Genomic DNA, 13,813 nt, shown 5'->3' with positions numbered 1-13,813 from the left:
GGTAAATTCTAGTTTAAATATGTTAAATCCTTAATTTTAGAAGGCTTTGAATTTTAAATTGTTCAGCATTTTTTATCACTTTGGCCACTCGTATTTGCTGCACACAAACTACTTGGAGATACGGATCTCTTTCATTTTTGGAAGATGATGTCTTCTGGTATCTAAAGCAAATGTTATTTGGGGGGGCTTGGGGCAGGAATGGACTGTGTTTGGGTCCACGTTTTATATCCACTGGAATTTTTGTCCAAAGTGACTGAACTGACCAGTTGTTCAAGTCAGCAAATGTTTTTGTCCTTCACCTGTAGTGTGCCACAATTGGAAGCATGTGTCCCATGCTGTCACACTTGCATACACACTTGAATTAAAATTCCCAGAACTGGGATTGTTCTCATTTAACAATCTTGTTTCTCAACATAACAGAAGACTCTAGGCTTTTGTAAATACTGAGTTGTCTGTGTGCTCAGAATTATTTTTTATCTTGCTTTTGTGCTTCTTTTGCAAAACGGTTAGCAGATGTTTAGACTTGCTCCTTTTAGTCTTGGTATTATCCCTGTCTGTCTTGAATATGTTTTTGGGGGTAAGTCAAGTATCATTTGATACCAGTGCTCATTCTTTTCTAATGATATCAATATAATTAATAAATAGGTGGCACGGATGTTTTCATATATAGTCAAAATCTGTATGACGAGTTGGTTATTGATAGGCAAAAGTAGGCACTTCAGTAGACTGCTAGCAGGGGACTAAGAAAATGCTGAGCCAGGAGCTGCTTGGAGCTCGTCAATGGAAAGCATTGGGTTACCAGGCCTTGCCTGGCGTTTGGGCTGTCTGGATATGGTATTTAGAGGCTATCCCTGAGTCCTGTTATGAATTAGAGCGTGAACTGTTAGACTTAGACCACCTATACCATATATTGAGACCTCTTCTTCCTTTTTTTCTTATTCTATCCATCTTAAACGTCTGTAGATGTTTAGTTTCAAGTCTGAGGCTGCCAAAATCCAAACTCTTCTTCACTAATGATCTGTATAACCTGTCTATTAAAAAACCCCACAACTTATCCCCTGTTAGCCTAAAAATTTCTTTGCTTACCTGGTAAAGCAAAACATAGCTGGGAATAGAATACTTTCATTTGTTATTCTTTTGCCTTTCAAATTGTAAATAAAACTTATAGAAGTTCCTGTAATACTACTTTTTTCTTAAAATAAGATTTTTGTAATGCATATGTTTTGATCTCAGAAAAACGGACAGCCTGTGGCAGGAACTGTATAATTTTTGGTTTTAACTTTTAGTAATTAATTTTAAATAAGAGTAATCATACAAAATACTGGGCACTCAGAGGTATCTTTGAAATTGTTCTTTTAAATCTTATCTTTTAAATGATCCTTTCTATGGAGATGGCGGTCAGTATGGATAATGCTCCGAATAGATCAAGCAGAACCAGTAAGTAAAACTCCACTGTATTTACTCTGCTGTAAGACATACAGTTAATTAGGGATGGGGAGTTGTCCCTGCTGTTTCTCTCATGGTTGGGAATGAATTCATCTTGATCTCTTAGCTATTTGTCTATACTTCACTATTCCTATCAAGTGCTATATATTGTTGCTGCACTGAAGATGCTTGTAATTATTGATTTTTTTTTTTTTAATCTGTCAGGTGTATTCAAGTGGTTTTTGTATATTGAGCCTGCAATCAGATCACACTACAAGGTCTGAGAAAAAGCTGAATAGCAAAGTATTTCTGGTACTTTTAAGTCACATTCCCATGGTGACGGGTGTGGCATAATAACCTAGATTAGAGCTTACTAAAATGAATGAGTAATAAAATTTGTAATGAGGTGGGTATAGTGTGAGCAGGCGTCACTCAAATTTTCCCACAGATTCCTGTTGGCATAGTACTCATGTTTGTTTACAGCATTTGGAACAGCAAAAGTATTTAAAAATGCTTATGCACATCTAAAAATATCTAACCTGTGCAAAATATTCAGGGTATCAGTCAGGTGGCTAGTTGTCTCTTAAAAAGATTTGAATTTCTAACTTACACTTTTATAACCTAATTCACAGTGCTTAAAATGTCATGAAAGGAGAAATAGCCAAGATTCTAGAAGATATCTGAAAGATGTGTTAGCTGCTAAGAAGAATTATTTTTACTGCAAACTCTGTAAGGCAGCATAGCTGGGGGAAAAAAAAAAAAAAGAGAAACGAAGAGGAGGAAAAAGCTCAAATGTAATTAAAGCGTTTCAAATGCATTGGTAGTTGCCATGGAACTCCGTAGTACCTTCATTTTGTAACACGGCTGTATTGCCTCTGGTAAGTAAATGCCATTGAAGATTGATGCTGTTCCTAAGAATACATTGTAGAGTCATACTTACATTTTGGGGGGTGGGCGGGCATGAGTCAGAGGTAGGCATTGGTCTCGATCCTTGGAGAAGCTTACAAACAGGATGGATTTAATAACGTGGTAATTCATGTGTGACAATTGGACACTTCCTAAACTTTAGTTAACTACAAGCAACAAAGATTTGACATAAGATTTTTTACAACATAAATTTAGCTGTCATCCAATGACTGAATAAAAACTTATTTACCCTTTCTTTAGAAGTCAGCACTCTCAATAGGAAAAAAACCATTCTGCTTTGCTTCTCTGTAGGTGAGAATTCAGCTTTTGTTGGTATTTACATAAGTGGTAGAATGATTTGCATAGTTCATCTTTTTTAATAGGCTATGGTTTCTCAGTTACCTGTGAAATGAAACACTCATAATCAGGATGAACATTATTGTTAAGTGCCTTGTTTAAACAAGCATGCAGAAAGGATTCTTGAAGTATTGTCTAAATACTGTTCTCTGTTGATTTACCCGTGTTGGGTAGAACAAATAATGTAAAATTGGATGAAAGTTTGTCTTGTGCAGCACACCAACAAAGAACATGGACTTGCAGAGCTTTTTTGTACTGCTGCTGGCTAGTATGGCTGACCTAGGGAAGGAAAACAGTAAGTACATTAAGAATGGAAAGACTTCTTGCAGCCTTTCAATCCACTAAGCTGTGAAAGTAATTACCACATCTGCAGTATTTTTTTTTTTTTGGAACTGTTGCATACATGATAATTAAGGCTAAAAGGGCAGTTTTTCATCTAGTGTAACCTATCAGTCAAAGACTGCCAGTTTTAGAGACATAAATTTAAAGCCAAGAATAATAAGAGTAAGCATGAGGCTTCAGGACACTAAATCTCTTTAGGATCAATATAGGTGTAAATAGATGAGCAAAAGGTACCACTCAGGTTAAAAGAGGAAGGGGGAATCCTGTTGTGTTTTTGCAAAACCAGAAACAACTACAGAAAATAGTAAGTTTCTGTGCTGGGATTTTTGAAGCAGTGCTTCTGTGATTAAAAAAAAACAAACAAAAAAACCCCAGTTAGTTGCTTTTTCTGAAGCAAGCGTGACCATCAGTTCTGTATAGGAATTGCCAAATGAACATATTGAAGAGATCATTCAGAGGAAAAAAAATCCTATACTCAAAATCTTCATACTTGTGTGGATATGTCACATTGAATATAAAAATGGATCTCTTAAGTCAGGATATCCTTGAACGCAGTTCTTAAAGAACAACATTTTAGCTATTCTGAAAGCTTCAGCTGGTGTTCCCACATTATTGAAGAGAACAATTTTAATTCTAAAGTAGGCCTTGTACTTGTGGCTAGGATGGCAGTAACGTCAGCATCCTGAATTTCCCTGGAGCATCCAGCAATTCCTGTTTTCGTAGAGTTATGAAAATGTCTATATATTATATGTTGACTGATCTGATCATGCAGTTGAGAAGAGAGCGCCACTACGACTGCAATCAAAGATACTGAGGCTTTCAATCATATTTAGTCCTTTATAGTACCAGCATCTTTTTTTATAATGATTGCTACAAATTGGATGTGAACATACTAGATATTATTGTTATCGCAGTCTGCATATATCTCCATCTAAGTGTAGACTGGTACACAGAAGCTAAGTCAACCATTTCTAATTGGGATGAACTTAAGTTACAGTTGCTCTAAAGCTACTTTTTCGTGGTATGAAGGTTGATACTGGTTGAATGATGGATAACTAACTCTTGTTTCCTACAAGATTACTTTGATCTTGAAGCTATGATTCTGTTCACTAGGAAATTACATGAAAAAACCAATGGCACATTCACTTTATAGGTAGAAGCTTTTGATCTATGTGACATCATTCTTAATTCTTGCTTTAGTAACAGGACACTTTTAGCTCTAGCCTTGCAAGGGAGTAAAACAAGCTGCTTACACATTTGAACCGTATTTAATCTATTATTTCACCACCGTTACTTACTGCTTGCATTTTACAAGAACAGCGCAAAGCTGCAACTCTTAGTTTCTGTCTTTAATAGTAAGCTGAGTTCTAGTTGCTGTGCTCTGTACTAGATACATCAGTCTAATATTGCTTACGAAAACTTTTAATGTTGTGCATTGAACTGCATACTCTTGAAATCTGCCTACATGGTAACAAATTAACCGTGAGACACAAAATCAAATTAATGAAAGAAAATGATGGAAAACTATACACTTTGAGGAAAAGCCATTCTATATTAGCATCAGATCAATACAGAAAGCTCAAATCTACGATACCAGAAACAAGCACAAAGGTTCACAACTGTGGCTCTCAAGCCAACAGATATTTTGGGCAAGTGTTCTGTAAAGTTAGTCTGACTCTCTAGTTTTTACCCTAATTGCAATTTTTGTGTTAGGGATTGTTAGCTATGTGTGACCCATAGCTAGGGGCTGCAGGCTCAATCTTTTGTGTTAAGCAATCATTTGCTGGCTCTGTGCTTCTAAATACAATCTCATATGTAAATCCTGAAGTCCTTATTCAGTGAAACTTTTATCAAATTTTGCAGGGAGAGAGAGGGGTGGCTGTACATGGATTCGGGTATCTGTTTCAACATCTAATGGCCATGGTAAGAGATTCTATTTAACATTCCGGAAGTGAAATTCCAACATTACTAAATGCTGATCTAGTTGAAACCTATTATTTGGGGGACTGCGTCACACCATTTTGTGCTTTACCATGCTGGATTAATGCCAGAGAATGAAGCCAAAATGAAACACAAATTGCAATCAGTCTCCAGCAATGGAACTGCTTTCTCATCACCCTTTTGTTCAAATGGCATCATGCAGAAACTAAATGATCTATGAGACTGCAAACTGAGGTTTGCTTTGTGATGAATTCAGCAGTTATGGGCCAGCTCTGGCTGGGCTCTGTTGCCTATTTATAAGAGATAAAGAAGTGAAGCAGAGCTGTTCGATTCAGCCTTGAAAATTAGTATTAAATGGTTGATGATGGTGTTGGAGCTACTGCTACCGCTGTTTAAACTTTAGCAATGGGATAACGCCAGGTTCCAATGTGTTGCTTCGCAAACACAATGAAAATTAAAATATTCAGTAGAGAAAGAGAAGGAATGATACATTTCTGGGCATCAGGACAAAAGGAAAATGGAGAAAAGAAGCAGTAAAGTTATTCATCCATTAAGAGCTATGTGCTTCATACCTCCCTATCTCTTCTCCCCACCCTTTCCCCCCCTCCCATGCACGCCCGCCCGCTGCCGCAGCGCGTTCCCCGAGGGGTCAGCGCTACCGGTGCTCGGGCCCCCTCCCCGCTGCGGGGAGGAGGACGACCCTCCGCACCCAGCCAAGCCCCGGCTCCACCGGCTCCCCGCAGGCTGCCGGGACGGGCAGCTTCCCCCGGGGCCTGCCCTCCCCGTGGTGCCTGGCTGCCAGCCGCCCGGGGAGGCAGGGTGAGACCGAGGGCCGGGGCGAGCCGCTCCTTCCCCCTCTGCCCGGCGGCGGCGGACAGCCCCCGCGGGCTGCCCCGGGGCGAACAAAGCGGGGGGGGTGGGGGGGAAGACAAAGGGAAAAAGGAGGCGAGGAGGGGGCGAAGAGAGACCGCGGCGGAGCGGGAGCGAGGAAGGGGCGCGGAGGGAGGCGCGGTTCCCGCTGCTGCAGTCTCCGCCTCACGGTGCCGCGGGCCCGGCCGGGCGCAGACGTTGTCTGCCCGCCCCGCCCCTTGCGAGCCGGGGAGGCGCCGCCGCCGCTGCAGAGGGGGGGGAAGGCGGCGGCGGCGGCAGCAGCAGGAGCTGCGCCCGGCGCTCGCGGCGGCGCGGAGCCGAAGGCGGCAGCGGTGAGGCCGCCGTTGGGGCCCGCGCGGGGAGGGCGGCGGCGGCGCTGCCGGGCTCGCGATGGCGCCGTCTGAGGGCGGGGAGGGGGGGGGAGCCGCCGGCCGCCTCGGGGCCTCCGCTTCCCGTCCGGGCGTTTCGGCGGGCGCCGCGGTGTGCCCGCGCCGGGCTGCAGGGCGGAGGCGGCGGGCGGTGAGGAAGCGAGGCAGCGCGGGGGCGGCGCGGCCGGCGGTGAGGCGCTGGGAGGGTGGGTTGTGAGGGGGCGGCGGCTGTGCGGCGCTGGAGGACCTTAGGCTGAGGGAACCGTGTGGGGTGGCGGGACCCTGTGTGGGGCGTAGGGGCGGTGGGCAGCGCCGGAGGGGCGATTGCTGGGCTGGGTGGGGCGAAGCCCCGGGAGCCGGGGCGGGAGTCCTCCTCCCTCTCCCCCCCCGGGAGCTGTTAGCCTCCGCCACACGTGCCTGCGCTTCCCCGCCGGCCTGCCAGGGCCGCGGTGACAGCAGCCGGTTTGGCTGGTTCTCGAGCCGTGTGCTTGGGCTTGCCGGGCTCATTCTGCTCTTGTATGGCTTTCCCCCCGTCTCCCGCCGCCGCCGTGCCCCCGGTTGGACGGGGCTGGCTGCCCGCCGTGCTCCCGGGACGGCTGCGCTCTGTAAATTCGGAGGCTGGTGAGGAGAAGCGGGGTCGGCTGTGGCAGGGTGCAGGGCGCAGCGTCCCCGGTGGGCTGGGGGCTTCCCCGGTCTCATCTCCCACCGCGCAGAGCCCTTGAGTGTCTTCGTGGTTCGTGAGGAGCAGGTAGGGACATGAGAGTCTTGAATGCAGTCTCTGCTCGTGTCTTACCCTTAGAAGATGCAGCGCTGTGCTTGGTGGCTTGAGTGGATGATTCTAGAGGGAAGGGGTCTGAGTATTTCATGGTAAACACTGACTTGCAGTTCTCAGCATCCCATGCTTATATGCTGGTATTTTACTGATTAATGATTTGGCTTAGAACTTGGCTTTTTTTGGTTTTATGTCTACTCCCTATGCTTGTGTTGTTTTCAAAGCTACTGATTTGCAGGTGAGCTGTTGTATCGCCTCACGGTTCTGGGTGGCTCAGCCAGAGTTTACTGCCATGTTTAAAACCAACATTAGACCTGTGGGATCCCCAGGCAAAGGCTATGCTGTAGGCCCCTCCTGCTTTCCGCTATATCACTGGTGCTGCTACCTAAGGCGATTCAGTGTTCTCTTTTCTGTGCCTCCGCTGTCATGGGGCACAAAGTAATTGTTGCTGTTACTCACATGTTAATGTGGCCCCTGCTGCATTAAAATCAGGAGTTAGTTTTCTCTTTCATTATAACATCTTTGTGTATGTGTTTTAAATAATTAAAAAAAAAATAAAAACAAACAAAAGCCAACACCACAAAAATCTCTTCCAAAACATAGCATGGGGAAGAAAACTTAGTCTGTGACTGTGTATGTTCGTGATGAAAAATATGACCGTGAAATGAAGATTCTTTCCTCCCCACCCCTTCACTTACCCAGTGTGCTGAATGGGTAGGGTTTTATGGAAGTTCACAGGTTGCTTTGAGATCTTTGAGCAGAATGATTTTAAAACATGTGATATCTGTATTAACATGTAGGAAGAAGAAAAGAAAGAGGTACAAAAGAGGAAATGCCTTTATGCCTGCTGCTTTGCGAAGAATTTTATTTAAAGAACAGAAATATGCATATAATTCTGAAACTAGCAATGCCAGAGAGTGGTTTTTCTTAAGTGTATGTCTGTGTGCACCTGCTACAACATGTAACAAGACAGCAAACTAGATACTGCGGAGGAAAAGTAAATAACTTCCCCCGCCCCAACAGTAATGTATCTTAGTCTAAGGAATGTATAACTGTTCAGGTACAAAATGTCTTCATTTACATAGTGAGTGTAGAATGACTGAAAAATGTGCAGAGGATTATTAGTTCTTAGTTTAAAATTACGAGATTTCAGGGTTCTGTTCCTGTCCAGTCCTTATACGTGCTAGAAGATTTTCTGTTTGTGCTAAAGTGCACTAAAGCTTTGTGTGTATTGCAAGGAGAGGGATGTATTGGCTGAAGCTGGAAATCTGACCTCAAATGTCCGTATCGTTAGGGATCAAGAGGGAGATTTTATTTGGCAGAAAAACTAGTTCTGTATAATTTGTATGGTTTCTCTTAAAGAGAAGGGCTCAACTTTCTAGTGTCTTGTATCCTCATCACGGAGGTGTACTGTAGGAAATAAACAACCTCTTTCCTCATGTGATTGTACTGTAGGAAGGAACAGTGCTCATATATGCTGAGTGCTATGACTTTCTAGAGCTCCTGTAGATTTCCTGTCTGAGCTATAGGCTGTATCCGTTTACCATCTTCTGAATGTGAATATCCAGGACAGCCTTTATTTATTTAGCTTGGGCAGATTGGATAATTCCTTTAGTGTTCCTCTCTTTATCGTTTTAGCCCTGTTAAAGCTTTTCTTGGGAGTGACTGAGAGTATTTCAAAATAGATTTTCCTTCAAAAGAACTAGAGTGATCTGTCTTGCCAATATGATTTTTCAAAATTGCTTTTCTTTAGCTCTCTAAAACATTCAGGTCAAATGTTAACTCTGTATGTTGAATACAAGTTTTCTAATGTTCGAACATGATGACCGTGAATGAATGCAGCTCTTGTTTAATCTTTTGGCATTCCTTCGGGACTACTGGCTCTGCTGGCACGTATAAAAAGTAACGCACTGGAATCCTTATTGGACTGGCATGTTTAGAAATGCCTCAGATGGATGGTGTTTTGTTATTTAATGAAAGGCAATTATATACTGCATTAGCTGTAATCTCAGCTGCCCTCAGCTAGGTGCCAATTTCTGCTGGAGCAACCATTTCGTTCTTCTTGACCAGCAGAACTGAAGCCAGCTCTGTCAGCGGCATGGTCCCTGATGATTTCAAACATCTACTAATATGTCTGTGCTTGTCCAGGTGTCTGTCCTCTACATGCGTTTATTTTTGCAGAGTGATGTTGCACTCGCATGACTTACAGTGGTACAACTGACCCTTAGAAATACCCACAAATCTGGTATCTAGCTCCGGGCCTCCGACAGGCCGGAAAGGATTTAGATGATGTACCTAAGAACAGGCTGTACGAGTTTCTACCTTAGCACCCGCCTAACTGTTTTCCACCTGGAATGTCTCATCAATTGTTTGTACAAACTCAGAAGACTCTTGGGTGAACAGTACTATACATTCTTTTGATTTATAAGACATGTCTTCACTCTGCCATTTCAACACCATTAAAAGCTGCTCAGTTTTCCTGATGTTTATAATCTTACTGTCTATATTTTTAGCTTACTTTGAGGGGAAATTGCAAGGCAAAGAGAGAAACTCGGTATTTGATAGAGTTAGCTTATCTGACTCTCTCATTCTGCTTCTCCGCTTGGCAGCGGCATCCAGTCAATCACAGCAATATTTATCTAAGTTCTGTATTTATACTTGTACTTTATTATATGCCAGCCGTATAGCAGTCATGGTGCTAATTTAAAAGGCTAAGAACATGGAGAGCTAAAAAGGGGTTGCTGACTCGATGTTTTCAAAGAGTGTGAAACAGTTACAGTTTCACCCAAGTCTATCAAAATTAAATTCTTACTGTAAAAAGCAGCATCTTTGTTTCAGCTGCTTCAGTGGTATTCGTAGTAGGAAGAAGCCCTGTGTCTTTGTTTATATGCATTTGGTTTTGAGGCTGACAGATGATATTTTCCTTCTCAAACTTCCATTTAAACTTCAGATCCCCAATAACTTAAACTTGATGCCCTACTTTTCCAAAAATCATAATTGCTGTTGTGGACTGAATACACTTACTGAGATGGTTGCAGTGCATTATCATCAGAAGTCAGTCTGGACAGTCAAACAAATAACCCTTCTTGTTATTGAAATGGAAAGCTTTTGGGAAAGGCAAGAATTTCCTTGGAAAAATGTAGGAAAAGTAGTAACTATTGATAGTGGGCTTACCAGAAGAGGTGGCAATTGTTTACTTTCTTGGGTGAAAACTTTCTCTACTTCTCAATCCTTGACTCATTCTGTAGAGAATGATGTGTGCTTAGGAGGATCATGTGCTTTCTGATCTTTTAATAGACTATAGCACCAACATTTTTATAATGCATGTGTACAGTGGCAACTTGAAGTGTTAGAGTTTGCATCATTTTTTCTGTTATTATTTTTTTTAAAGCTTTTTAACAGTTATCAGCTCTTCCTTATTAATTAAAGATGGGAATCTTTTTAAAAAATTGAACAGACTGTGTTTAGAAATAGCAACATAGATTGAGAAAAAATTACTCACAAATTGCCAGCCCAAAATAGTTTTTTAGTGTTACAGACATCCTCTCTTATTTGTGCTTTGCATGCAGCAATCTAAGTCTTTGTGTTCCAATGGTGTATTTTTTTACTGAGGATCTCAAGGCATTTAGGAATCTGAATGAGCATAGTAAGTTACAGAATGATAAGATGAGGTGACTTAAAACGTCCTTGATGCAGAATCAAGATCCATAAGCAGAGCAGAAGCTTTAATGAATTACCTTCCTCATAGCATTGCTGTAACATCTGACTGATGGTTTGAGGTCCTAAGCCTCTTACTATCTTCGATCTGATTCGTCTTGTTCTTAGTACAGTTTCTTAGTTATAGGAATTTACCCTGCCTTTTCCCTTTCCCAAGCATATGCAGAGAGAATCCTGTTTATCCAGTTTGCAGTGAATGTCTTGCACTTTCCAAGGTAGAAAACCAGCCATGTGTCTTATTTACCAACTTAGCAGTGTCACTAAACCCCTGTAATTTTAGATGGATTTGCATCTCATAGTGGTTGCCTTCCTAACTATATTATATTCAAATTTTGTATTATCTCCAAACATACTGATAACCTGCTGCTACCAAGTGTATTGATGGCAATACTTTGTTTTTTCCGTTTTGCTTCAGAAATTAGTTGGTCTGATCCAAAGTCATTGGGAGAAAGTCAAGTCTATTTGAACACAAGTCTCCCTCCTACCAATTGGCCTACTTCTGTGAAACTTGTAAGAATATAATATATGTTTTTAGAAATCTCCTGCCTTTTATTTTATTTAGTTGAAATTACCCAGCATGTTCAAAATCAAAGGAGAAATACAGATTTGTATGCAGGCCTGGCTGCCGTAAGAGCCCTGATGTTGAAAGATAATCTAAAAGTCTTTGGTCCTGAATATGCTATGGATCTATGAACTCACGTGGAAAACAGTTCAAGTCATCTCCATGATACAGAAATACAGCATCTACTATCTATCTCAGTTAAGAAACAAATCTAAGGTTGCTGGTTGAGCTCTAGATTAGCCGTGTCCTTAAAGAGGGACAGCATTGTGGGGCATTTGGATTGATTCCCAGACAACAAATTTTGTTCTTCCCCAGTCCCTCTAAGTGTACAAGAAAGTAGGAATGTCTTCTGAGTTCTTAAGAAAACAGAGATTCACTCTTTGAAGTTCCAGAAAACCAGTAGCTGTTTATGGGGATGTCCTTATACTGTGGTGTTATGGTTGCTTGATAGTGGGATGAGTGATGACAAGGCACAGTGTTTGCGTTACAGTGTTGGGACTGTTTTGAATATCCTCTGGGTGTCTTTGTTTCACCGAACATACTAGTTCAGACTAAGTAATGTTTATCTAAACAAGTGCCCTCTGAAATAGACTTGAAAGATTTTTCAGCACCTCTGCTAGGGATTGTATAGATGTGATTCAGTTTGTGTAATTTGTCAGCCACTCTTTGTTTCAAGTTATGTTCATCAAATCAGTGACACTGTCAAAAGAGCTGTGTCATACCAGTGGGCATACTTCCCAACTTACTACAAGCTTTTGGTTTTGTATTTTTATGATAGCAAAAGTAAACTGTATTTTGAGTTGGACTGAAGTCGTACTAAAACTTGCATGTAACAGTAATTTCCTGGAGTAATCCTGGTAGCAATTTTGAAGGCACTTCAGAAGAGCAAAGGATTGCTTTCATTCCATTAGTTTAATAGTTATGCCTAGTTAAAATAAACAGATGCACTTCTTCAAGAATCTGTCCTTTATAAAATTCATATTTATGTTAAGAACACGGTATGAGAAACTGAGGCTTTGTGGTTCACGTAGGATGAGTGTTTGCCTTTGTGAAGGGTATACCTCTCTAGAATTCATAGGGTGGTTTTATTGGATTGGGCTGGAATGAGCTGACGTAGAATGTCATAAGAAGAATGATCGGATATAAACTAGGAGATGTTCTTGCTTGTTTTCTTATTAAATTTTTATTTCCTATACCAGTATCTGCAAACAACAGAGAGAAAGGTCTGGATTCGTTGTTGGTTTTTTTTTTCCACCTGATCAGCTGAGTTTTAAATGCAGAATTTTTTCTACATTTAAAAGTGAGGTACAAAACACTGGTTTGATAGGCACATACCAGCCTATATATTTTGATGCTGGCAGTAAGCAGAGCATCTAGTAAGCCAAATAAATATGATCTGATGGCGCTTAGCATGATAAACATTGAATTAAATGATGCATATTATTTTAGTGTCTTTTCTTATGGTAGTGATGTACCTGAAGAATATATTCAGATCATTATATTACTTGATTAGTTGGCATCAAAATCCATGGTTTCTGGGAGACAAAACTGAAGTCATGTTTTTAAATGCTCCCTTTCTTCTAATTGCTATGTGTTGAAGGAGGAATCAAATGTAGACTCCAAAATGCCAACCCTTATTCTATTGAAATCTTAAATTCTTAATTCTATGTATTTTCTGTTTTATATATAAATTCTTTCTTAAGTTCTATTCATTTCAACTTAAATGATACCTGAGGATGCCTCTGTAATCCCACAGTCTCTAATCACTGAACAGTACAGTTAAATTCTCGAGCAACATTCAGATAATCAATTTGGTTTGACAGTGACTACTACAGAGGCTGTTACATCAGTACCATAATAATTTGCTGTTTGTGACTTGCTTTGTTATCAAATGCCTGCAGTGCTTTCTGGCTTGTTTCAGTCTGAACTTGCTACTGATTCAATAAATGCTTTGGAGCTGACAAAACATGCTGAATTTGCACTAAGTTGTGTGCATTAGGTTCAGAGAGAAGTTCACTTGCCATTTCAGTAATTGGCTTCAGTGGCTAAATGCAAAGAGACCTTGATGTGAATTCATAGCTCCAAAATGGTTGTATTTAAGTAGTAAAGGGCTAAGAATATGAAGTGTGCTGCGCATTACAAGAGAAGTTGTGAAAAGTTAATGTGTGAAGGCTTCCAAATCCATCTTTTTGGTTTAACTACTTGTAATTGTTACAGAAGTAACTTTGAAGCTTAGTGTGACATTTACAATGGATATTACGTGCTGTGGAATTATTTCATTGTAAATGTAATCCAACGCTTGCAAAATGGTGATTCAGTCTTTTTGGTTGCCCAATATGAAATACCTCCAGTAGACCCAGAATGCGGCAGAGGAGGCATCATGATCAGGAAGACTATTGTTCCAGGGTGCGGCTCATCTCTCACATTCTGGATGTGCTGACACTGCAATTTTCCAAAACATGAGAAGTCTGGCTGCATGGTGTGTAGTAGTGGAGGACTATACTTGTATTCCTCCTTGGAAACAAAACAAGATGGTGGCAATACGAAAATGCT

Source organism: Gymnogyps californianus, chromosome 16, assembly GCF_018139145.2.
Source record: "Gymnogyps californianus isolate 813 chromosome 16, ASM1813914v2, whole genome shotgun sequence".
Lineage (NCBI taxonomy): Eukaryota > Metazoa > Chordata > Aves > Accipitriformes > Cathartidae > Gymnogyps > Gymnogyps californianus.
This window is presented reverse-complemented; position numbering follows the sequence as displayed.